At 38.5% G+C, this 23,872-nt stretch overlaps 1 protein-coding gene, 1 long non-coding RNA gene and 1 pseudogene across 3 annotated transcripts in view; 2 read left to right on the top strand and 1 right to left on the bottom strand.

The window, feature by feature from the left end:
• The window catches only part of ANKS1B (ankyrin repeat and sterile alpha motif domain containing 1B), a 1,093,013-nt gene that overhangs the window by 12,346 nt on the left and 1,056,795 nt on the right, over positions 1-23,872 (top strand). The gene's annotated exons all lie outside the window — the stretch shown is intronic.
• On the top strand, positions 16,505-16,764 carry LOC115303793 (annotated as a pseudogene).
• Positions 20,650-22,744, bottom strand: LOC115303794. Its single transcript, XR_003914243.1, has 3 exons — positions 22,594-22,744; positions 21,785-22,079; positions 20,650-20,860 (listed from the first exon to the last, which is right to left on the bottom strand). It is a non-coding gene; the product is annotated as an uncharacterized LOC115303794 (long non-coding RNA).

Here is a 23,872-nt window from a genome sequence, read left to right on the forward strand (position 1 = left end):
GAGGGTGCCTGTCTCTTCACACCCTTGCCAGCATCTGCAGTCTCTTGATTTGTTCATTTTAGCCACTCTGACTGGCGTGAGGTGGTATCTCAGTGTGGTTTTGGTTTGTGTTTCCCTGACGTTGAGTGCTGTTGAGCATCGTTTCATGTGCCTGTAGGCCATCTGGATGTCCTCTTTGGAGAAGTGTCTGTTTATGTCTTCTGCCCATTTCTTCACTGGGTTATTTGTTTTTTAGGTGTGAAGTTTGGTGAGTTCCTTGTAGATGTTGGATACTAACCCTTTATGTGATATGTCATTTGCCACTATCTGTTCCCCTTTTGTCAGTTGCCTGTTAGTTTTCTTGATTGTTTCCTTTGCAGTACAGAAGCTTTTTATCTTGATGAGGTCCCAATAGTTCATTTTTGCTTTCATTTCCCTTGCCTTTGGGGATGTGTCGAGTAGGAAATTGCTGTGGTTGAGGTCAAGGAGGTTGTTTCCTATTTTCTCCTCGAGGGTTTTGATGGTTTCCTGTCTCACATTCAGGTCCTTCAGCCATTTTGAGTTAATTTTTGTGTGTGGTGTAAGAAAGTGATCTAGTTTCATTCTTCTGCATGTTGCTGTCCAGTTCTCCCAGCACCACGTGCTAAAGAGGCAGTCTTTTTTCCATTGGATACTCTTTCCTGCTTTGTCAAAAATTAATTGGCCATACATTTGTGGGCCCAGTTCTGGGTTCTCTATTCTATTCCATTGGTCTATGTGTCTGTTTTTGTGCCAAAGTAATTCTATTTTTGGATGTTTATTTATTTTGACAGAGAGAGAGAGATAGCGCGAGTGAGACTTGGGGCATATGCAGGTGAGGGGCAGAGAGAGAGAGAGGGAGAGAGTGAATCCCAAGCAGGCTCTGTATAGTCAGTGCAGAGACCAACAAGGAGCTTGATCCCATGAACTGTGAGATCATGGCCTGAACTGAAATCAAGAGTCTGCTGCTTAACCGGCTGAGCCACCCACACACCCCAGGTTTAATAATTAAAAAAATTTTTTTAATATTCATTTTTGAGAGAGAGAGTGTGAGAGTAAGAGTGGGGGAGGGGCAGAAAGAGACAGAGACATGAATCTGAAGCAGGCTCCAGGCTCTGAGTTGTCAGTACACAGCCTGACATGGAGCCTGAACTCACAAACCATATGATCATGACCTGAGCCACAGTTGGACACAACCAACTGAGCCACCCAGCACCCCGGTTTAAGTGATTTTTAGTGTTTGGAACTACAACTGTATACTCTCAAATATTTTTCTTTTTAAAACTGAAATAATTTTGATTTTGAAATAATCACATACTTGTGGAAAAACTGGAACATAGTTCAAATAACTTTTTTCCCCGAACAATGGGAGAGTAAGTTGTCAACCTGATGCCCTGCTACCTTCAGATACTTTAGTTTGCATTTAGTTTGTATTTTCTAAAAGCAAGGATATTTCCCTATTGAACCATAATACAGCCACTATAAGCAGGAAATTAATATTGCTATCTTCCACCCTTAGACCCCACTCAGGTTTTGGCAGTTGTCTCAATAATGTGCTTTATTGGAATCTATTTCAAAATCACACATTACATTTTGTTGTCACACCTCCTTAATGTTTGTTGGTGTGGAACAGTTTGTCAGTCTTTCCTTGACTTTTATGATTGTGATACTTTTTGAAGACGATAGGCGTGTTATTTTGTAAAATGTCCCTCAATTTGGGTTTGTCTGGTATTTTCTTATGATTAGATTCACATTATGCTCATCTTGGTAGGAATATCACAGAAAGATGCTATGTTCTTTTTGTTGCCTCCTATCAGGTGGCATGTGATTTTGATTTTACTGTTGCTCAGGATATTTACTTTAATCACTTGTTTATGATAGTGTCTGTCAGTTTTCTATATATACAATTACTCTTTTTCCTTTTTTTTTTAGTTTTTTTTTTAATGTTTTATTTATTTTTGATACAGAGAGAGACAGAGCATAGAGGGGGAGGGTCAGAGAGAGAAAGAGACACAGAACTGGAAGCGGGCTCCAGGCTCTGAGCTAGCTGTCAGCACAGAGCCTGACGCGGGGCTCGAACCCACGAACGTGAGATCTGACCTGAGCTGAAGTTGGAGGCTTAACCGACTGAGCCACCCAGGCGCCCCTCTTTTTCCTTTTGTAATAACTTTTTGTGGGGAGGTATACTTAACTATCTGAATATCCGGTTCCTCATCAGACTTATTTATGTATTGAAGTATGGACTCATGGTTTGCTATTATATTGCATGGATTTCAGCTTACTATTGTCATTGTTAATTTTGATGCTTCAATTGCCCCAGACTTAGCCAGTGTAAGCCCTTTAAGGCCAGCTTCTCTGAGTCATTCTTTGAGCATTTCCTTGATTTTGGCATCGGAAAATGTTCTAGGACTCATCTTTTTCTGCCTTAGTTCTGGACCAGCCATTTCTCTAAGAAGCCATAGTTTCTTAGATTGGAAAATGGTAATTAGATGCTAAGATTTGGATACTAAGTATGGTCATTAGTAAAAAAAATATATTCACACACAGAAATACACAAATTTATATCCATATCTACTTATATTTATTGAAAACCATAGGTTTTCAATGATAAATCTAACTCTAGTCCAACTCCATAGGCATGATTCATTTTGGTTTCTCCCTTCCTATATTTGTAAGTTCCTGCTCCAATACTGAAAAACTTGGTTTCTGTTCTCTTTAGTAGATATACTTATGTGATAAGTCCCCCTCTCCACTGCCATACTCTCCCCAGTCTGTCTTCAGTACCTAACTCAGACTGTGCCATCCTCATTAGTCTGTTCTACACTGACACCCTCTTGCTATTTACAGGCTGTGGCTCTTTATGCCAGTTCGCATCTACAGAGGGATACCCTTTTTATCCTTCTTGGGGTCTAATACCTTGAGTTGGGTCTCCCTTGATGGTAGATGCTCTTTTTACCCTGTTTGGACTCTTGATACCTTACGTCTGGATGTTCCCTTCTGCCACCACCGCACTGGAGCTTCACCCTACTGGAGCTCTACCGCTCTCACATCATGCACCCACCCCCTCCCCATAGTGATGCCCTTTCCAACTTACTTGGGCATTGACACCCTATATTCAGCTGCCCCCACTTTGGATATCTCCTCCCTTAACTTCTGCTCCATCACTTCACTCTAGGCCACTGCAGCTTCCCTTTTCCCTCTGGTATGGATGATTAGCTTTCCCTGCCCTTCTTAATGGCTTTAGAGATTGAATTGTTCAGGAAGAGAAGGGAAATAAGAAAGGAAAAGAAGAAAAGAGTAGGAGAAGCGGGACCGGAGAGTAATGTAATACTCTTGTTTTTATCTGTGGTGATGATGTTCATAAAAGACTCTCTCTAAGTCAACAATACTATACCCTTGTGTTGGAAGAAAATTGGACTAGGGGCGCTTAACAATTCTAGCTAACATGGAGGTTATGACCAAAGCTTGAGTACTGTGTGGCACATCTCCTGGCCTCTATTTCTTCCTGCATTTTAGAGGATAGATGATGATAGTTTGATAGGCTGGTCAACACTTTACATTTTTTTAAATGTGCCTTTTCTTTCACATATATTGTTATGGATATGTAGTAGGCCTCCAGATTGACTGAGAGGGAGAAAATCTTTATGTATTTTTTGCTCTGTTTAGCTAAAAGTATCATAATTGTCAGCAAGTGCATTCTCAAGAATTTTAGTAAGATGATGATAATGCAAAAAAAGAGTTATAAAAACACTGAGATAAGAACTGTCATGCACCGAGGAAGTTGAGTTTGCAGAATTTGATAGCGATAAGGATTTCAGCAAGTAGGTTTTTGTTATATGATATTGCCACTATGATTTTTAAGAGGTCACAAAAATAGGTCAGGAAGTTGACCAATTATATTTTAAAGTATGGTAAATTTGCATATGTCTCATAAATGATTATTGCTCCAAATGAACCAGGACAGTAAGTAGTTCATATTAGGCATTTCCCAGACTTTTAAATTTTTGCAAGGAGTCCATAATTCCTACAAACAAATCTAAGCAAAGAAATATCTTTTAGTTAGCATTTGATATTGCTGACCAATACCCTCCTTTTTTGCAAAAAGTTTGAAAAAAAATATACTTTGGGAACTCTGCAGAAATAATTCATGCAGTTATGTTTGATACTCTAAAAGACTATTCAGCTCCTTATGCCAAATTCAAGAAAAAATAAGCAGCAGGAAGTATTATCAGTTGCTGCTCTCCTTTTCGAGGTCTGGGAAGACAAGCTCAATAGAATGGTGATTACAGTTTTGGAACCAAATAGGCCTGGATTTAAACAACATACTTAATGTGCAAGGTAACATCTGGGGTTCTAAAGAGATAATTTTTCTTACTGTTTTTTTACCCTCTTACCCTTTTCTTACCAGCAGTAACACCTCTAATAATGTATGATCTTTTCACAGTATTTCTTTTTGTATCTTGGCTTTCTATTTTTAAGGAATTCTTGAGTTTACACTTTGTAGTTCGTGACATTCATTAACAGAACAAGAGACCACACAGAGTATCTGTTTTCCCTGCTCCCCATACCCTTCAGAATCCTTCCAAAACTCTTGAATTGACAGATCATATTTTCTCAGTAATGCATTGCATATATTGTTTCTGTGGTGGAAAGGAGTGGTGGAAGATCCATGTCTAATATGACTGTCCTCTTAAGTCTTGTATGCTTGCTTTTTACATGGAAATGGGAATTTATAGAACTGTAAAAATATATATCATATACTATGTATACATATATGAAAAAATATATTATTATATAACATATACATATAGAATGAAGGAAAAGTTGAACTGCCAGGAGTTGGAAAGATCAAGGACAAGGGATCAGGGAGCAAGACTCAGGGGACAGAGTCATGTAGCATATCCTAGGGGCTGCTGAATCTCTTTGGACCTAACCTCATGGTTGGGGGAAATATGGGGACAAAATCTTAGAAGAGCCAAAATATGGTGTGATATGATTGGGCCCCTTATCAAAGGTGACAGTGGCTTTGGTAGCAATGTTATAACTGCCAGGAAGTTTCCAATAGTAAAGTCACTCAAGATGAATGCCTACACTTCTCTTCTCCCTGGTTATTGGCTTTGAGCATTAACCAGATCCCTACCATTCTGTTTTTTTCTTAAATATGTATTTATTTTAGATTAGTGAGAAACCCATTTAGAAAACTCTTGGTGATCCTTACTTGACTGTGGGCTCTCACCTGAATTGAGAACATCATCTAGAGTTACAAGTTTATACAGATTCAGAGGAAGTCTAAGGTTTTTCTGTTTATTCTCTAGTTAACATTTCTAGCTTCCATCTCTTTCTGATTTCCTTTCTTAATAGTTCAGCTGTTCTCCTTCAGCTGCTCAGCTGTGTCAGCTCTCGGTAAATCATGTAGCCAGGAGACTAGAAAATACTCTTTGACAAAGGGGGGATAGAAAAGTTAGGGAATACAAGGAAAATAAGGTTATGAGAAAGAGACATGGTTTGAACATGGTTTTCTCAAGGCTATTTTTGTGGCTAATTCAGGTAAAAGATCTATGAGACCAGATATCTGTCTTGGAAATATATATGGGAACCTTATTCAGGGTAAATGGTCACAGCCTAGAAGAAAAGGGTGACACTTACCCCAGGGATTCAGGGGCTCTATCTTTGGTTTTTAGAGCTTGTTACCTTGGAAGGACTTATGCTTTTAATCTATGCCTTAGAAACATTATTTCAAAATATGCATAAATATGAACCTTCGTCCTTTACATCCCATATTTATATACCATACCTATTGCTAATATTTCAAGAGTTTCCTGTTCTTTTTGCAAATAAAGTGCTCATTTTGGCTGTTTTCCAAATATGACAGTTGGTGGACATGCTTCAGTAGAGAAAAGGAAATTTTCTCTGCTTATCTACTCTCTCCCGTCTGCCCAAGATAGTGTGTCTGTCAATTGTGACCTGATTTTGAAATAATTTATTAAATAGAGGGAGGCATGATGTTATTTAAAATTTTGGTATGACATTGACTTTTAGTCCTTTGTAATAAGCTCTTGACTAGATTTTCTGGTGAAGTTTATTGCTCCTGGGAATTTAGACATTTCTTAACTCCTTCAGTGAGTTTGGACTTGTTCAGTGTCAAGTATGAGTAATATTTACTCAGGAAATTAAACCAGCTTATTTATTCAGAAGATGAAGCATGCTGTATTTTTTTCCATGAAAACATTATTTTGGAAATATGTTAATTTTATAGGTAGGGAGAGGGTCCCTATTAGTTTGTAAATTGCTTAAGAAAAGTAATAAATGAATATAAAATACTTACTTTGGGAAGAATTTATTGTTTTCATTAAATATGTTGACATCTTTTCATTTTTATGTTAAAATTTAATATATGTGCAATAGATGGTAATTTAAGGTTTTAAATTTGTAATCTTTTCAGTTGAAGTTGGCGGAAGGGTCTAAAGGAAGTATATTTCTATTAAAATATGTTCCTTGGTTTTAAAAATTGTTACTCCCAAATATATATCCTAAATCTATATGTCTAATTTAATCCTGTCTCCTGTACTATAGACATGTTATTCTTTAAAAAAATTTTTTTTAATGTTTTATTTATCTTTGAAAGAGAGAGACAGCGTGAGCAGGGGAGGGTCAGAGGGAGAGAGTGGGAGACACAGAATCTGAAGCAAGGCTCCAGGCTCTGAGCTAGCTGTCAGCCCAGAGCCTGATGCAGGGCTTGAACCCAGGAACCATGAGATCATGACCTGAGCTGAAGCCGAGTGCTCAACTGACTGAGCCACTCAAGCGCCCCTATAGCATGTTATTCTGAGTGGCTTTTTGAACATCTTCTCTTTCATGGAGTTATGAAACTTGAAATGTTCATTATTTTTACCCACAGTTTTGCTCTGCCACTTACATGACTCCTTTGTGTTAGTGGAACTCCAGTGCACCATTTTTCTGAGCTAGAATCCCTAGAGCCATCCTTGACTCTTTCCCTTCCCACTTGTATCCAGTCAGTATCAGCCCTTCTAACCCATTCATTCCTCTGCCATCAGAGGAATTGTTCTGAAACTTGTTACTCTCTGACTTAGAAATCAGTGGCTCTCTAGTGCATAAAGAATAAACTACAAACTCTTTGGAATATCATTTGAAGCCTTTTGTGATTTGGCTCCTTCCTATATGCCTCTTTTCCCATCAGTCCTCTGTAGCAGCCTCCTCCAACCATACCTGATTCCTGTACTTGGAGTTGTGAATAGGCATCATGGACTTTCTGCTACTTCTCTCTTTGGAATACACATTTTCCCCTTGTGTGGTCAGTGAAGCCCTGTTCATTCTTCTAGACTCAACTCCAGCCTAATCATCTCTTTTGGGAAGCCTTTCCTGATCTCTATCTTTTGTGCATCCCTATACCCACCACTATTTTAAGCCCTTAGAATACTTTATTGTAATTATTTTCATGTTTGCCTTCCTTCTAGTCCCTGAGGTCCTTCAGTTCTGGAATCTTTGGCTTCGTTATCTTTTAAAATGCTGTGCAAATGTTACTATTTTATGCCTCGAACATATAAGGCATTCTGAAAATTATTTGTTGAATGACAAAAGAGTGAATAGCTGTGGAACAGGGCATGCTATAGCTTTTTAGACTGTATCTTTTAAAAAATTTTTTATAGCTTATTTATTTTTGAGACAGAAAGAGACAGAGCACAAGTGGGAGAGGGGCAGAGATAGGGAGACACAGAATCTGAAACAGGCTCCAGGCTCTGAACGCTCAGCACAGAACCTGATGCGGGGCTCGAACCCATGAACTGTGAAATCATTACCTGAGCCGAAGTTGGACGCTCAACTGACTGAGCCACCCAGGCACCCCTAGACTGTATCTTTGAGAGCAATTGTTGACTGAGAGGTAAGTTTGATTAGTAACCCCAGGGCTAAGAAAAATTTAATCATTTGTTAGAACACCTACTCTTAGGCACTGTTCCCACTGCTGTAGTTTACAGGACATTGAATTAGTTTATAGGACATTAAGACCCAGAGAAATTTTGTAGCTGGAACAAGTAAGGAACTTGACTAAGTAAGCATAGTTGGATTTGGAATATAGAATTGCCTGACTTAAAAGCCAATGTTCTCTCCTTAGTGCTGGAAGATTATCAGAGATGGGGCATGGGGGAGATGCTTTAAAACAAAGACAAGCAGTGTTTTTAGGGTAAAGGCCTATTTGGAACCATAACTACTTTTTGGTATGGATTCCAGAAATGTCTGGGAGAGATTTTAGGAGAGGCAGTGTTAAGTTCATGCTCTTAGTAACTTTGAACATAAATGAATGAATGAGAAGATGATAAGGGAGAGAGAGCTAAAGAAAATTGAGCAAAATGAGGGAAAAGAGTTGTTAGATAATTTTGCTTGATAAATTTATATCAGATTAGAGTAAAGGGAATGGTGGTATTCACTGAACATATAGATTTATTATCTTCTGATAAATTCTTTAGCAAACCTATGAAATCAGTATAAAGAGGTTAAATATTTTCTAAAGGTCATGTAGACAGCACGTGTTGGAGCTCAGGTTCAAACCCACTTCTGTATGACTCCATCTCATGAGGAATGGAGATAATCTCCTTTGTACCTTCAGATATCTCAGTGCAGCTGCAGGATGAATCAGTCATCATAATGAATAACAAGGTATGATACAGAGGCAGAGTCAGTTCAAGCAGGTGGATCATTTGTACTGGCTGGATTGGTAACTGGAAATTTTATAATTTTGGAGAGAGAGGGAATATAATATAGTTATGATGTCATTTCTTGGGAACTCTTCCTGTTTCTCTTAAGATTGTGAGAATACATCAGTCAAACATGGCAAACTTTAATAACCTATAAGGCATAGACATTGTCCAATTAGATGGATACTCACTATAAACATCTGGAGAGGCTGTGTGGTGCATTCTAACCCAATATCAATCTGGTGGGCTATATCTGATAAGAACCTCCATTATCGGTAAAGCTAAGAAACAAACACTTTTATTGTGTTACAGAATTATTCTAGTACCAGATTAATTTGTTATATATGCTAAACTAATTAGCATTTATAGTGAGAATAACATTTAAAGAAAATGAAAGGGGATGTTGTAGAATAATGAAAGTCTCATTTACATGATATACTGATTACCTTGCTGAAGACTTAGAAAAGTTTTACTAGTTTGGTATTTGGTTTCTCACTTATCCATCTGCTTGTTCATTTGCTCATTTATTCGCTCTGTATACTTTTATTTTAAGACTATTATTTCTGTCAGCTCTGAGAAAGGATTTTTCTTTTTAAACTATATCTGACCATAATCAGTCTATGCATGGATTGGTTATTTATTTATGTATATGACTTATATACTAAGATGTAAATTATTTAAGTATAGGGAGCATGTTTTTTTTAATCCCTCTCTCCTCCAGTGCCTAACAGAGTACTTCAATACATATTTTGGTGACTGAATTAAAGAACTCAGAACTCAGTCAGTCTAAATGTATGTTCTTTGCAACTCAGCCCTGCAGGTTATGGGTTTCATGTTTTCCTTCAGTGACCATATAATGAACTCTTAAAACCTGTAAGTGACTGTTTTAGAGATAGGCAGTACCCCTACAGAAGGTGACTACAGAAGGAAGCGACTACAGAAAGATGAGATTCAATGCCAGGACTTCACATTTAGACAAGGAGATGGCCTTTTAAAGATTGCTCTGATGTGCAGTGTTAAACCATGTTGTCACCCTGAGGTGTAGGGAGCAAGAGATGGTTAAAATTGGTCAGTTTGAGTTGGGGACCAGACTCTCTAGAGATACAGGTCCAGAAAACAAAGGATTAAAGTTTCCCCATTTTCCATAATGAGGAGCAAGCCAGGAAGTTTTGTAACCTGATGGAATCAACAGTATCTTAGGTGTCTTAGGTGGATATCAGGAGGTACCTGAGGATCTGAGGACCAGTATATCATAGCGTTGCTGGGCAAAAGGCTAAGTCTTAATGGTCTAGACAGACAAAGGGCCTGGGAACATAGTAGGTCAGGGAGCAGAAGAAATAATGAGTTTGAGACTAAGGCAGGTTTTTACTTGATTGTTGAGCTATTTGTAGGTCTTAAAATATGAGTGAAGTAACTTTTAAGCTGAATTTCTCGATCTTCACATTGCTGATATTTTGGGCCTTGTAATTCTTTTGTTGGGGCTGGGGTAGGGCTGTCTTTTGCATTGTAGGATTGCTGCATCCTTGGCCTGTACTCACTAGATGCCAAAAAAAAAAAAAAGTCTTTAGACATTATTGAGTATCCTGATAAGCAAAAATCACCTTTCGTTGATAACCAGTGTTTTAGAAGAGTATGAATCAAGTGGCCACTGTTGACTGAAGAAGGGGTAAGGGGAATAGTAATTGTAAGTGACTCTGTAAATGTTACATCTTTTTGTATGAATTCCAGAAGGAGTAAGGATCAAAAGTAACTTAATCAAGAACATAGGTTGGAAGAATGAAATAAATACCAAGAAGAAAAAAACCTTTGCATTTGCAAATGCATGAAAATATGCACTATTTTATTTATTTATATTGATAGAGAACCCGAGCTGGGGAGAAGGGTAGAGGGAGAGAAAATCTAAAGCAGACTCCATGCTAAGTGGAGCCCATCATGAGGCTCCATCCTACAACCCTGGGATCATAACCTGAGCTAAAATCAGAAGTCAGGCTCTCAGCTGACTGAGCTCCCCAGGCACCCTGGAATTATTTTATTTTATATTTTATATTTTATTTTACTTTAATATATGTGCTACCAAAGTGAGCACTGTTTTATTTTATTCATTTCATTTCATCTTTTAAAGTTTATTTATTTATTTTGAGAGAGCGCTAGCATGTGTGTACAGGAGGGAGAGGAGCAAAGAGGGAAGGACAGAGAGAATCCCAAGTGGGCTCTGCACTCATGAGCCGTGAGATCATCACCTGAGCCTAGATCAAGACTGGGGCGCTTTACTGACTGAGCCACCTAGGTGCCCCACCACTGAGCTATTTTAGATTATAGTGGAAAAATAGCATTTGGAGAAAGGACATTGGAGTTGTTATAGTTAGCCATAGTTTGGGAAGAACTTTGAAAGTCAGTTAGAAGGTTTATTAGGTTGGAATTTTGGTTTGATGAGCCAGGAGTGAGTGTTAATAAAGCTCCTGGATTGAATTTATTTTTATTAGCTTTTGATAGCCTATTTGTTTCATTTTTTTGAAAGTGAAATAGGAAAGGAAATCCTTTAGCAATACCTATCAAAATAACACCAGCAGTCTTCACTGCTAGAACAAAACAATCCTAAAATTTGTATGAAATCAGAAAAGACTCAGAATAGCCAAAACAATCCTGAATAAGAAAGCCAAAGCTGGAGGCATCACAATTCTGGACTTTGAGCTGTAGTACAAAGCTGTAATCATCAAGACAGCATGGTGTTGGCACAAGAATAGACACACAGATCAATGGAACAGAATAGAAAACCCAGAAATGGACCCACAAATGTATGGCCAACTAGTCTTTGATAAAGCAGGAAAGAATATCCAATGGAAAAAGACAGTGTCTTTAGCAAATGGTGTTGGGAAAACTGCACAGTGACATATAGAATAATGAACCTGGATCACTTTCTTACACCATTCGCAAAAATAAACTCAAAAGGAATGAAACCTAAACATAAGATAGGAAGCCATCAAAATCCTAGAGGAGAAAACAGGCAACAACTTCTTTTGACCTCAGCCACAGCAACTTCTGACTTGACATGTCTATAGAGACAAGGAAAACAAAAGCAAAAAGGAACTATTGGGACCTCATCAAGGTAAAAAGCTTCTGCACAGCCAAGGAAACAATTAGCAAAGCTAAAAGGCATCCAACAGAATGAGAGAAGATATTTGCAAATGTCATATCATATAAAGAGTTAGTACCCAAAATGTATAAAGAACTTATGAAACTCAACACCCAAAAAACAAATAATCTAGTTAAGAAATGGGCAAAAGACATGAATAGTCACTTTTCCAAAGAAGACATCCAGATGGTTAATAGACACATGAAAAAATGCTCAGTGTCACTCATCATCAGGGAAATAAAAATCAAATCCACAATGAGATACCACCTCACACCTGTCAGAATGGCTAAAGTCAACAACTCAGGCAATAACAGTTGTTGGTGAGGATATGGAGGAAGAGGAACCTTTTACAACTGCTAGCTAGTGAGAATGCAAACTGGTGCAGCCACTCTAAAACGGTATGGAGGTTTCTCAAAAATTAAAAATACAACTACTTTATAGCCCAGCAATTGTACTATGAGATATTTATCCAGAGGATACATGAGTGCTGATTCAAAGGGGCACATGCACCCCAATGTTTATAGCAGTACTATTGACAATAGCCAAAGTGTGGAAAGAGCTCAAATGTCTACCGACAGGTGAACAGATAAAGAAGATATGTGTATATATCTATATATATCTATACACACATACACACACACACTGGAATTTTACTCAGTGATCAAAAAGAATGAAATCATGTTATTTGCAACAATGTAGATGGGAGAATGTATTATGCTAAGCGAAATGTCAGCCAAAGACAAATATCATCCGATTTCATTCAGATGTGGAATTTAAGATACAAAACAGATGAACATAAGGGAAGCAAAAATAATATAAAAATAGAGAGGGAGACAAACCATAAGAGACTCTTAAATTTTTTTTGTTTATTTTTTGAGAGGGGGAGAGAGAGAACGAGCATGAGTGGGGGAGGGGCAGAAAGAGAGACACACACAGAAACCAAAGCAGGCTCAAGGTTCTGAGCTGTCAGCACAGAGCCTGACGTGGGACTGAAACCCACAAACTGTGAGATCATGACCTGAGCTGAAGTCCAGCGCTTAACCAACTGAGCCACCCAGATGCCCCGTGAGACTCTTAAATACAGAGAACAAACTGAGGGTTGCTAATGGGGTGTTGGGTTGGGGGAAAAGCTAAAGGGAGGAGGGGCATTAAGGAGGACACATGTTGGAATGAGCACTGAGTGTTATATGTAAGTGATGAATCACTAAATTCTACTCCTGAAATCATTATTACACTGTATGTTAACTAACCTGAATTTAAATTAAAAAATAATGAAAATAAAGTAAATCCTTTAATTAATGAAAATTCATGCTTTGTTAATTTTGGGTATTTTGTTTTGATCACCTGGCATTACCTACCTCACATCTGCTGAGCAACTTTCCAGTATTGTAGCCATTATGGGGACAGTTGCTATTTCTAAAAGAGTACTTTGCTTACATTTGAGTCTTCACATATTAATGGTGAATTTACCTGGGCTATCTGCTTTTGCTGTTGCATCAATCAGTTGATCAATCCTTCTGTATATTTCTTATTACATTTACCAGAGCAGCTGTTCTAAACCTTTTCCACTTTCCATTCTTGCTCTAGTCAGTCTCAGCAGGTAGTGTTTTTTATTTAACTGAAATTGAGGAAATTTGGGCATGAGCATTTCAGAATTTTCCCTTATGCATTTCTTTACTTCTGTTTTTATTCTTTCTCTTTCCCTCTGTTTCTGCCCTCTAATAAATGCTCCTCCTTTTTATTTTAAAGTTTTATTCATTTTGAGAGGCAAGGGTGAGGGGGAGGGACAGAGAGAGGGAGAGAGAATCTCTAGCAGCTCTGCATTGTCAGTGGGAAGCCTGATGTGGGACTTGAGTCCATGAGCTGTGAGATCATGACCTGAATCAAGAGTTAGATGCTTAACCAGTGAGCTACTCAGACACCTCAATGCTCCTCCTTTTCCACTAACACCTGTCTCTGTATCTGTGCTCATGATGACATATCCTTCCTTTCTCTTCCAAGCCTTTGTTAATTACCCTTCAATTTTCCCCTTGATTTGAATTTTATTCTCTCCTTGTATCTTTTGTTAAAGAAGTATAAAATCATTCCATGACACTTATTAAAGAAGAATAAGATAGACTTTATTCAGGACCACAGATATATGTGTAGGGACCACTGCAAAGGGGTTTTGTAGTTGGAAAAAGAAATTGGGCTCAATTCCAAATACAATGAGGAAAAGTAGGAATTTATAGCCAAGGACTAGGATGGAGGTCAGTGAATGCAAAACTACTGAGAGGAAACTCAGGGGTAAGGGGAATTCTGGTTAATCTGACCTAACAGAAGTCTTGCTTATGGAAGTCAGGGTGATCAGACATTACCTGAGAGATGTTAGAGGGTGAGGAACCCAGTCAGATGTTGAGGGTGTTCAGATATTGAGGATGAAGAATTGTGGCTAAACTGATGTTCAGGATTCTTCCTAAAATTGGATAATGAAGAGATGAACATGGAAGTCCAAAAGTTAGGGCCAAGTTGAGAAGAAAGTTCAGAAGATTCTGAATAGAGTTTAGTCAAGGCGAGATTCTTTGTCACTTTCTTTCTGTAATCCTGCCCAGGTTTCTCTTTTTCTTAAATAAGAAACTGAAAAAGCCCCAAACCTTTCCTTGACCTTACCATATTGCTGCTTGCTCATCTCAGGTTTTTTCTCCTCTTTTTCACCACTAGATTGTTTGAAAAAAAGGAGAACCTATGCATACTGCTTTACTACATAGTCTTTTAACTTTTGTTTCTTATATTATTGAAGCATCTCTCTTAAACTTCATTGTTATCTTTCTAGTAACCAAATCATATGGTACCTCCATTTTCATCTTTCTGTGTTTCTCAGCATCATTTACTATTTTTGGCTATCTTTTCTTCTTTTTTTTTTTCTTTCTTAAAACCTTTTCTTCTGTTGGTCTTTGTGACTTAATACCCACCCACCCTAATGGAACAGAGGCCTGTCTTACCCAATGCCATTTTAATTCAGCTGTTGGCCAGCCTACTGTAAATATGTGTGTGATTCCCAGCCAGGACCGGAAAGAACTGCCTAAACAAACCCAGCTAACATCAGCAGAACTGCTTCACTGACTAGTAGAATCCAGGCAATTGTAAATGGTTATTGTTTTAAACCATTGAGTTTTAGGATGGTTTGTTATGCATCATTATTCTGGCAGTGGACAACTGATAGAGCACAAGAAAAAGACCTGAAGGGAATTATCAAAAAATATTATAGGGGCACCTGGGTGGCTCAGTTGGTTAAGTGTCTGACTTTGGCTCAAATCATGATCTCGTGGTCCATGAGTTTGATTCCTGCATTGGGCTCTGTGCTGACAGCTCAGAGCCTGGAGCCTGCTTCAGATTCTGTGTCTCCCTCTCTCTCTGCACTTCCCCCACTCATGCTTTGTCTCTCAAAAATAAACATTAAAAAACTTAAAAAATATTATAGAAAATTTTCTAGTTCTATTGGATACAAGTCCCTAGACTGAAATGTTTCCCCAGGTATTCAGCATAAGGAGTGAGAAAAAACCACAAAGCCTGAAATTCAAGAACATTATAGATTAAGATAAAATTCTGAAAGCTTTGTGGAGGCTGTATAAAACAAAAGAAAATATAAAAACAAATCATATAGAGATGATGGATATCATAATGACATCAAACTTTTAACAGCAACACTAGAATATTGAAGACAGTCTTGCAGTGCTTTTAAAATTGTAAGAGAAAATTGCTCTAAGCTTACATTTCTCTATTTAGCCAAACTATTGATTAGGTAGTATAGAATAAAGAAATTCTAAGACACAGAAGGATTAAAACATTCATGTCTTATGTTGTATAGAAACATACGAAAGATGGAAGGTAAACTTGCATAAAACAAGGGAGGAAATCGTTAAAGAGAAAGACCTAGGATGCAGAAAACAAAGGATTTAATGTAGGAGGACAGAGAAAAGAGGTTCCGTGAGAATAGTTCTTCAGTAGGCTTAGAAAGCACCCAATCCAGATTGGAGAAAAAAGATGGAGGATTATGAGAAGGTTTTGGGAGGAACAATGAAGTGGTTGGTATTTTTGAAGATTTGGAAAAAATGAACCATTGACGAATGTGTTAGACTGGGAAAAATACAGTGATAAGTAAATGGAAAACTAAGCAGAGAAATATCAGAAAGATATTTTTAAAGTATGGAAACAATCATAGTTCATTATCTGGCTCAGGAGTAAAGAATATTTATGTTGTCATAATGGTATAAACACTGAGTACTGATTTAAGCATGTATTGAGAGAACAGTGTGTTGTGGGGGAGTGGGGAGGAAGGCTAATGGTTTAAGAGAGTGAAATTTTCAATTACTACAAAGGGAATTAAAATTATAATATTGGAAGTTGGACAATCCAGAAATATCCATATAAGCTTTTTATTTAGACCAGAGCAAATCACTAAAAGAGTCCTATGAGGTATAGGACTAGAGCAAATGGCGTATTTTTTCAGTTAAGGGCTAGAAAGTAAATGTTTTAGGTTTTATGGGCCATACGGTTTTTGCTGTTGTAGGGCGAAAGCAGTCAATTGACAATTCATGAATGACTGGACATGGCTGTGTTCCAATAGAACTTTACGAAAACAGATGGTGCATACTCTCTGGGCTCCGTCCTAGTTTGTGGCAACATGGCTAAATGAGCCAAGAAAGTTGGAGTCGTTGGTAAATGCTTCTGTCATGAAAATGGTGATGAAAATTGAAATAAGCCAGCATGCCTAGTATACTTGCTCCTTCTGTGGCAAAACCAAGATGAAAAGATGAGCTATGGGGATCTGACACTGCTTCCTGCATGAAAGCAGTAGCTGGTGGTGCCTGGACCTACAACACCATGTCTACTTGCACAGTAAAATCTGCCATCAGAAGACCGGAGGGATTAAAAGACCAGTAAAAGCTTCACCCTTTGAAATATTGCTACTTATAACAAATGGGTTAATTTATGTAACAAAAAGAACAAACCCCGATGTTGGGTTGGATTTGGGCTGTGGGATGTAGTTGTTAACCTTATGACTAAAGGGCAAAAGGAGGCGGAATAGGGATCATTTTCTTTTACTAATTCAAGTTTATTTTTGACCTCCCCCCCCCCCCCGTTAACTGTAGAGTAAATATGGAGTAATTTTCCATATTGCTCCTCACATCAGTGTCCAAGTTAATATTTATAAAATATAAATTATAAAGAGCTTGTGCTTTAGATTATCCAAACTACTTACCATCTCCAAATGTTGACCCAGATTTTTTGCTTCTATGCTTTATGCTCTTTCCTCTGGAATTACTCTCCTTATTTTACCTCTCAGCTTTTCAAAAGTGTATATATCTTTTCGAGTTCCATCTGAAATAGCTGCTTCTCTAGGAAACTGTTATAGTTTCTTTCCACCTTACTTTAAACCCTTGTCCAGGTAGCCGACCAAAGATAATTTAATCCTTCCTTTGGGAGAGATTGAGTTTTGGGGTCAATCTGAATTTGAATTTATAGTCCACTTATATACTTGCTGTGTGACTTTGAAAAAATGTATATAACCTTTCTGAACCTTTGTTTTCCTTATCTGTAAATACTTTGTATGGTTCTTTATAAATTAAAGTGGTTTAGTATTGTTTTCCTTCCTTTACTTCACTTTTAACACTTAGCCCCCATCCCTTAGCAACTTGAGTTCAGGTTGTGTCTTCCTCATCTTAAATGGGGAACAGAAGCAATTCTCAGTAAGCATTGATTTGATTGAACTGAATTAAGAAGGAAGTGTATTAGTGTTAATTCTTAGCTGAAGAATTCTGATTTTATGATAAAATTAGAAAAATTTTGTATTCTACAGTTTGCCTGTTCCCTAATCTTTCTTACATGGTCTATTTTTATTACTTCACTTCTGTTTTCTACCACATTGCAAAGGAGGTGCAGTGTGAGACGGGAATACAGTGGCTTGATTTTTCCTTTGATGGGAACTAAGCCATATGTTTGTATTGAGTCAGCTACTCCAGACTCTGAATTCTCAATCAGATGGTCAGCAGTGTTTAATTGAATTCCCAATATGTGCAAGGCGACACTGGGTGCTGTCACTCTAGGGAAGTGTAACCATCTGGAAGAACTTTTTCAAAGAACCGAGAATATGAGAATATGTCTCGTTGTATCTAAATTAAAATGATACTAAATTTGGCAAAGTAAATAGCTGGCATAAGTGCTGTCTTTGCATCCCACTCGCCCCTTTTATCATTCTTTCAATCTCCAAGAAAAGGCATCGTCCTTTTTTGCTATGGTGAGGATAGTGTACTTTTTCCTTGATTTCTTTCCTTCCTAAGTATTGTAATTCGTATAATACAGGATTCTGATGTTTAAAATCTTCAAGATCTTTTAGCTTTTGGATCCTTTTCTAACTTTAAATATGTATATATGATAGGCAGAATCCTAAAATGACCTCTTAAGATTTCCTTCCATAATCCCTAGGACTGTGCATATGCTGGATGTTATTTGTTTGTTACATTATATAGCAAAAGGGATTTTGAGATATAATTAAGGTAACTGATCAATTGACCTTAAAATAAGGATATTATCTAGATAGGCCTAATATAGTCACATGAGCCCTTTAATAGAATGTTTTTCAATTGATAGTAGAAAGGGAAGCCAGAGATTCAAAACATGAAAAGGATCCATTTGAAGGATCCTGGCTTGAAGATGGAGGGAATATGTACAAGTGTGGGAGAGCAGCCTCTAGGAGTTGAGAGCAACCTCCAGCTACTATTCAGCAAGGGAATGGCTGGATATAATCCAAATTAGCAAGGAAATGGATCCTCCTCCAGTGCTTCCAGTTGAGAGCTCAGCCTGGTCAACACCTGGATTTTGTCCTTGGGAGACCCTAAGCAGAGAATCCAGCTAAGCCCACATGGACTTTTGACCTGCAGAACAGATAATTAGTTTGTGGTAATTTGGTACATAGCCATAGAAAACTAATATAGCACAGTTTTCTCTATTAAGAGTTGCGTTCCATTTCCTGTCCCACTAGTTGTTGTCCTATTTATTTCTTCTTTTCATCGTTAAACTTCTAAATTAAATTATCTAAACTCCCTGTCTCAGTCTGTGTGCAACTTATTACTCTTTTCTCAGTTCTCATGCATTTGTCTCTCTAGTGTCCAAACATGACTTTCTGATGAACTGGAAACTTCTTCCTTGCCAGACCCAAGGACTTCTCCATTTGGTGTTTGGTATTGATTTTCTTTCTTGAAATTAGTACTTTTTGTAGTACTTTTTGATTCTATTTTTCCCCCTCTTTCTTTGGTCTCCTCTGTTGTCTTCACAGATCTTGTTGACCAGTATTGGAATTGAATTTAGGAGCTATTATAAGGAACCAGCAGAGGTGAATAAAGAAGAATTTGAAGAAAAATGTTAGGAAAGTCCAGTTATTTTCCTGGTGTCTTTGTTAGCATAAGGTTCTTCGTAAGGAGCCAGATGTGCTCTGTGGACATTGTATAGGTGTTACATCAGTTACCTATTACCACGGTAATGCTTCCTAACAAGGCTACCCCCAAACTCAGGTTTGTATGTTGTATTAAAAACATAATCATTTATCATTCATGCATCTACCCATTTAGACTGAGCTCAGTCAGCAGGGGGGTTAGGCTTGGTGGCTAGGTGGCTCTTCTCATTGCAGGTTGTTGAAATATGATTTGGCTGTGCTGGTAAGACTTTACATGTTTCTGTCCTTCTTGGTGGAGTGATCTGGCCAGAGCATACTTTTCTCATGCCCATGACAGAGGTGCCAGAGGGCATGTGGAAACATGTCAGAACTTATAAAGCGTGTCCTTAGAACTGGCATATACTGTTACCTCTGCCTCATTCTGTTAGCTTGAGCAAGTCACATGGCCAAACCACAAATCAAGGTGGGGAGAATATATGCTGCTATGGACTTAATTGTGTGCCCTCCCCAGCCCCCAATTCTTGTGTTGAAGCCCTAATCCCAATGTAATGGTATTTGGAGATGGGGACTTTGTAAAAATTTTTTTAATGTTTAGTTTTTGAGAGAGAGAGACAGAGAAAGAGTCAGCAGGAGAGGGGAAGAGGAGGGGGTGTGGACAGAGGATCAAGTGGCTCTGCACTGACAGCAGTGAGCTCAATGTGTGCTTGAACTCACGAACTAGGAGATCATGACCTGAGGTGAAGTTGGGTGCTCAACTGACTGAGCCACCCAGGTGCCCCAGAGGTGGGGCATTTGGTAAATAATTAGGTTTGGATGAGATCTTTAAGGTGTGCTCTCATAATGCGATTAGTACCCTTATAAGGAGAGGCACCAGAGGGCTGGCTGGTTGACAGGAGCTCACTTGCACTCTCCCCTACCTTCTGCTCTTTCCCTCCTCTGCCCTTCCCATGTGAAGACACAGCAAGAAGGTGGCCCATTGCAAGCCAGGAGGAGAGCTCTTACTAGGATCTGTCATCCTGATCTTGGACTTCCAGCCTTCAAAATTGAGAAAACAAATTTCTGTTATTTAAGCCACCCAGTCTGTGGTATTTTGTTATGGTAGCCCAGGTTGACTAATACATACTCCATCCCATTAGGAGGAGGAACTGCAAAGATGCACATCTGATAGAAGTCACTGATGTAGGGAAAGACAGAGAACTGTGACAAAAAATGCCATTTGTCAAAGGCATTAAGTAGTATTTCACATTCTCTTCTCCCCACTCAGAGTAAGCATCTCTGCTCCTCTATATAGCCTTAAAAAAATTAAGTCTGTGTTCTTTAGTAATCATTATAGGTTAGGTTATACTGCCATAACAAGCAAACCCCAACTGTCTCAGTGACTTAACACAACAGAGTTTATTTCTCTTCTGCAAATGTACTGTGGATCTGGGTTCTTCATGGTACTTCCCTCCAGGTGTTGGTTTAGCATTCTCCAGTGCAGTTGTCCATGGCACCTCCTCCACATTAGCAGGCAATTACCATGGCAGGATTGGAGGGGTGAACAGCAACAATTAGGTGCTTTGTCCTTAAAGTTACAGATTTTTATTCCTGTGTATCCAGAAGTAGAAGAGAAGAGTATTGGTGAACATTAGTTATGACTTATACTCTCACCTCCCTCTACCCCCAGGGCTTATTTTCCTCTTCTGGGTTGCATTTCCTCTTTAAGTAGGGAAGGTGAGCCTGATGACTTTCTCCTCAGACCTTCTGTAGTAACAATGCCAACAGTCTTTTTGCCTTGCTGCTTTGGTGTTCTAGATCAAGTGCCCAGCACTTCCCCCAAAGTCATCCTACTTTATGACAAATATCTTTGAGGCATCCTTAGCCTCAAATTAGTTTTCTAGGATCATTTGCTATTTCAACTTCACTCCAAGTTGGTCCCTCACTGTGCCTTAGACATGACCTTAGCCTTAACCTCATATTGTTTTTATCTTTGCCCACTCTGCTGTAGCCACACTGGCCATTTTATCTCCCTCAAATATGGCAAACTTTTCCTGCCTCAGGGCCTGTGCATTTGCTATTTCCTTTGGCATGTTCTTCCTTATTCTCATTCTGTCTCATTACTTTCTTCTCAGATGGAAGAATGTTATCACTTCAGAATGGCTTTACTGCCTTATTTCGAGTACCTCCCAGCAGTCCCCACAGCATATTACCCTTATGTCACCTAGTGCTATCAGAAATAATTTTGCATATTTATTTATGTTTATTTTCTGTTCTTCCAAATTAGAATTTTAACCCTCTGAAGATAGGGACTTTGCCTGATTTCATTGTTCTATGCCTAGCACTTAGAACAATGTTTGATACATAAGCCCCCAATAAAATTTGCTGCCGAATTGACGCTGGTTCCTCTGCACTTGGTCACAGTACTTTCTTTACCTGGCTGCCTTCCCCCCCTCCTTTTCCTTTTAAGCATACCTAAATCATATGTGTTCTTCAAGGTCAGCTTAAAGGCCACTTCATGAGTTTTCCACTTACCTGTGTCTCCAGTTATTTCCTAGTAAGGAGGCATCCTTTAGCTCCTTTGGCTATCCATCAAAAATATTTACAGGTATCATTCTCAAAGGACTACAGTATTTTTCAGATTCATTGTGTTTTTTAACCTCACAACAACCCAGTGATGAATTCCTCATAGATGAAGACACTTGTAGTCTGTAGGTAGGAGTCACAGGTCCTGTAGCTTGTGAGAAATCCTGTCATGCCTGGAAGCCATGTGTCTTGCTTTGCATCCAACACCCATTCCTCCATATCACAAGTGATGTTCATTTCCTTCCTCCATGTTGTTTAAACACAAATAGAATAAACTGTGGTGCCTGTCCCAGTAGGAGCAACATCACATTGTGCCTAGTTCTCTCCTTACATGTCTTAGTGTCTTAGAGGTGACATGTACCAAGTGTTGTAGGAACCCTGAAGAGGCAGCATCTGAGGGCCAATGACTGGTAGGAAGAGGACCTGCAGTGACTTCCCAGAGGAGGTACTTAATAAGTCTAGTTTTAAAGGAAGACAAATCAGCCAGGCTGAGGAAGAGATGGAAATTCTGGACTGAGCAATTTGCAGAAAGGATATCCCCAGGACTAACAATTCTCTTATTATGTGCCTGTGGTTGAAGTCATAGGCACCTCTTACTGGATTCTGAGCATGAAGAGGAAGTGAAGTCTGATACTTCTGAGAGGGCAAGCACCCTACTGTTCCCAGACTGGAAATTCAAGAATTAATGAAGAGAAAACCAGCTTGGTAGCAATGGGTGAAAGGTCAAGAAAGGACTACCGAAGAAGGGGCGTTCTTACCTTGAAAGTTTAGAACCATGGACATCTAAAGCCAGAAGAGTGTAGGAAGGATTCAGTCCAGAGTTTGCACTAGTCATGCCTTATTGTATTCAACATTTTTTCAACAATTTAATGACTATAGTGGGATCTAATTTGTAATTAGAATGCTGTCCCTTGCAATTATCAAAAAGTTCTACTTAAATTGCCTTAAACAAAGAAGGGGATTTATTGGCTCATGTAACTTAAATACCAGAGAAAGGATGGGTTTCATATGTAGTTTTATCAGAGCTTCATTATTTTTCTTTTGTGATTCTCTTAGCTCTGTCCTCTTTGATATTGGCTTCATAATAAGCTGGCTTCTTGGTAGCAAAATGGCTGCTTCTGTTTCAAACCTCCCCTCAGTGTATCTTGCCATTCAGAAATGCCCCTTTTCCCATTAAATCAAGTCCTGGTTTCCTTCTGATAGGATTAACTATCAGTCCATTCAAGATTAACAACTCCTTTTGCTAGTGTTAGTTAATTCTATCCAGATTACTGGCTGCTATACAACAGGAAGGATGGAATGGGTGTTAGGGTGGCATTCTTCTATTTCCTCTGGAAGGACTGTTTCTTGTTCTCCAGTTTGAAGTTAATGATGGATACTCTATAAAAATTTAGTGAATGAATAAGTCATATTTTATTTATTCTTTTTGTCCTTTTACCAGCGCTTATTTTTTTCTCTAGTTCTTTCCTATTCTAAAAACAGTGCTTTTATTTTTTTGTCCACTTAATCCTTTTCCTCCTGCTAATGACATGTAACTCATGTAATTGTTCTCTATCCTAAGAAAATTGTCTCCTGCCATTCCTATCAAACTACTGTACCATCATTTCCTTCCTTCCTTCCTTCCTTCCTTCCTTCCTTCCTTTCTTTCTCTTCATTGTCAGACATTCACCATTTTTTTTTTCTTTATGGTCAGACTTCAAGAGAGTGGTTTGCTCTAGCTGTCTTTTCTGCCTCATTATTCACTGATATCTCAATTTCTTGGAAACAGAATTTTTCCTTATCACTCTGCTACTCTCTCAAATGTCATTTATACATTTGTTTTGTTCCCAAATCCAGTGATCTTGTATAGGGGCGCCTGGGTGGCTCAGTCGGTTAAGCCAAATCCAGTGATCTTTCTTTTCAGTCCTAATTTTCCATGATTTCTTTGTTGTACTGTTGATGGTCCATGCCTCTGGAAACACATCTCCTAATCTTCATGATCCTTCTACCTCTCTGCTTGCTCTCTTCTGTCTTGGTTTGGCTTGATTTACTGATAAT

The sequence above is a fragment of the Suricata suricatta genome, chromosome 10 (assembly GCF_006229205.1).
Source record: "Suricata suricatta isolate VVHF042 chromosome 10, meerkat_22Aug2017_6uvM2_HiC, whole genome shotgun sequence".
In the NCBI taxonomy this organism is placed as follows: Eukaryota; Metazoa; Chordata; class Mammalia; order Carnivora; family Herpestidae; genus Suricata; species Suricata suricatta.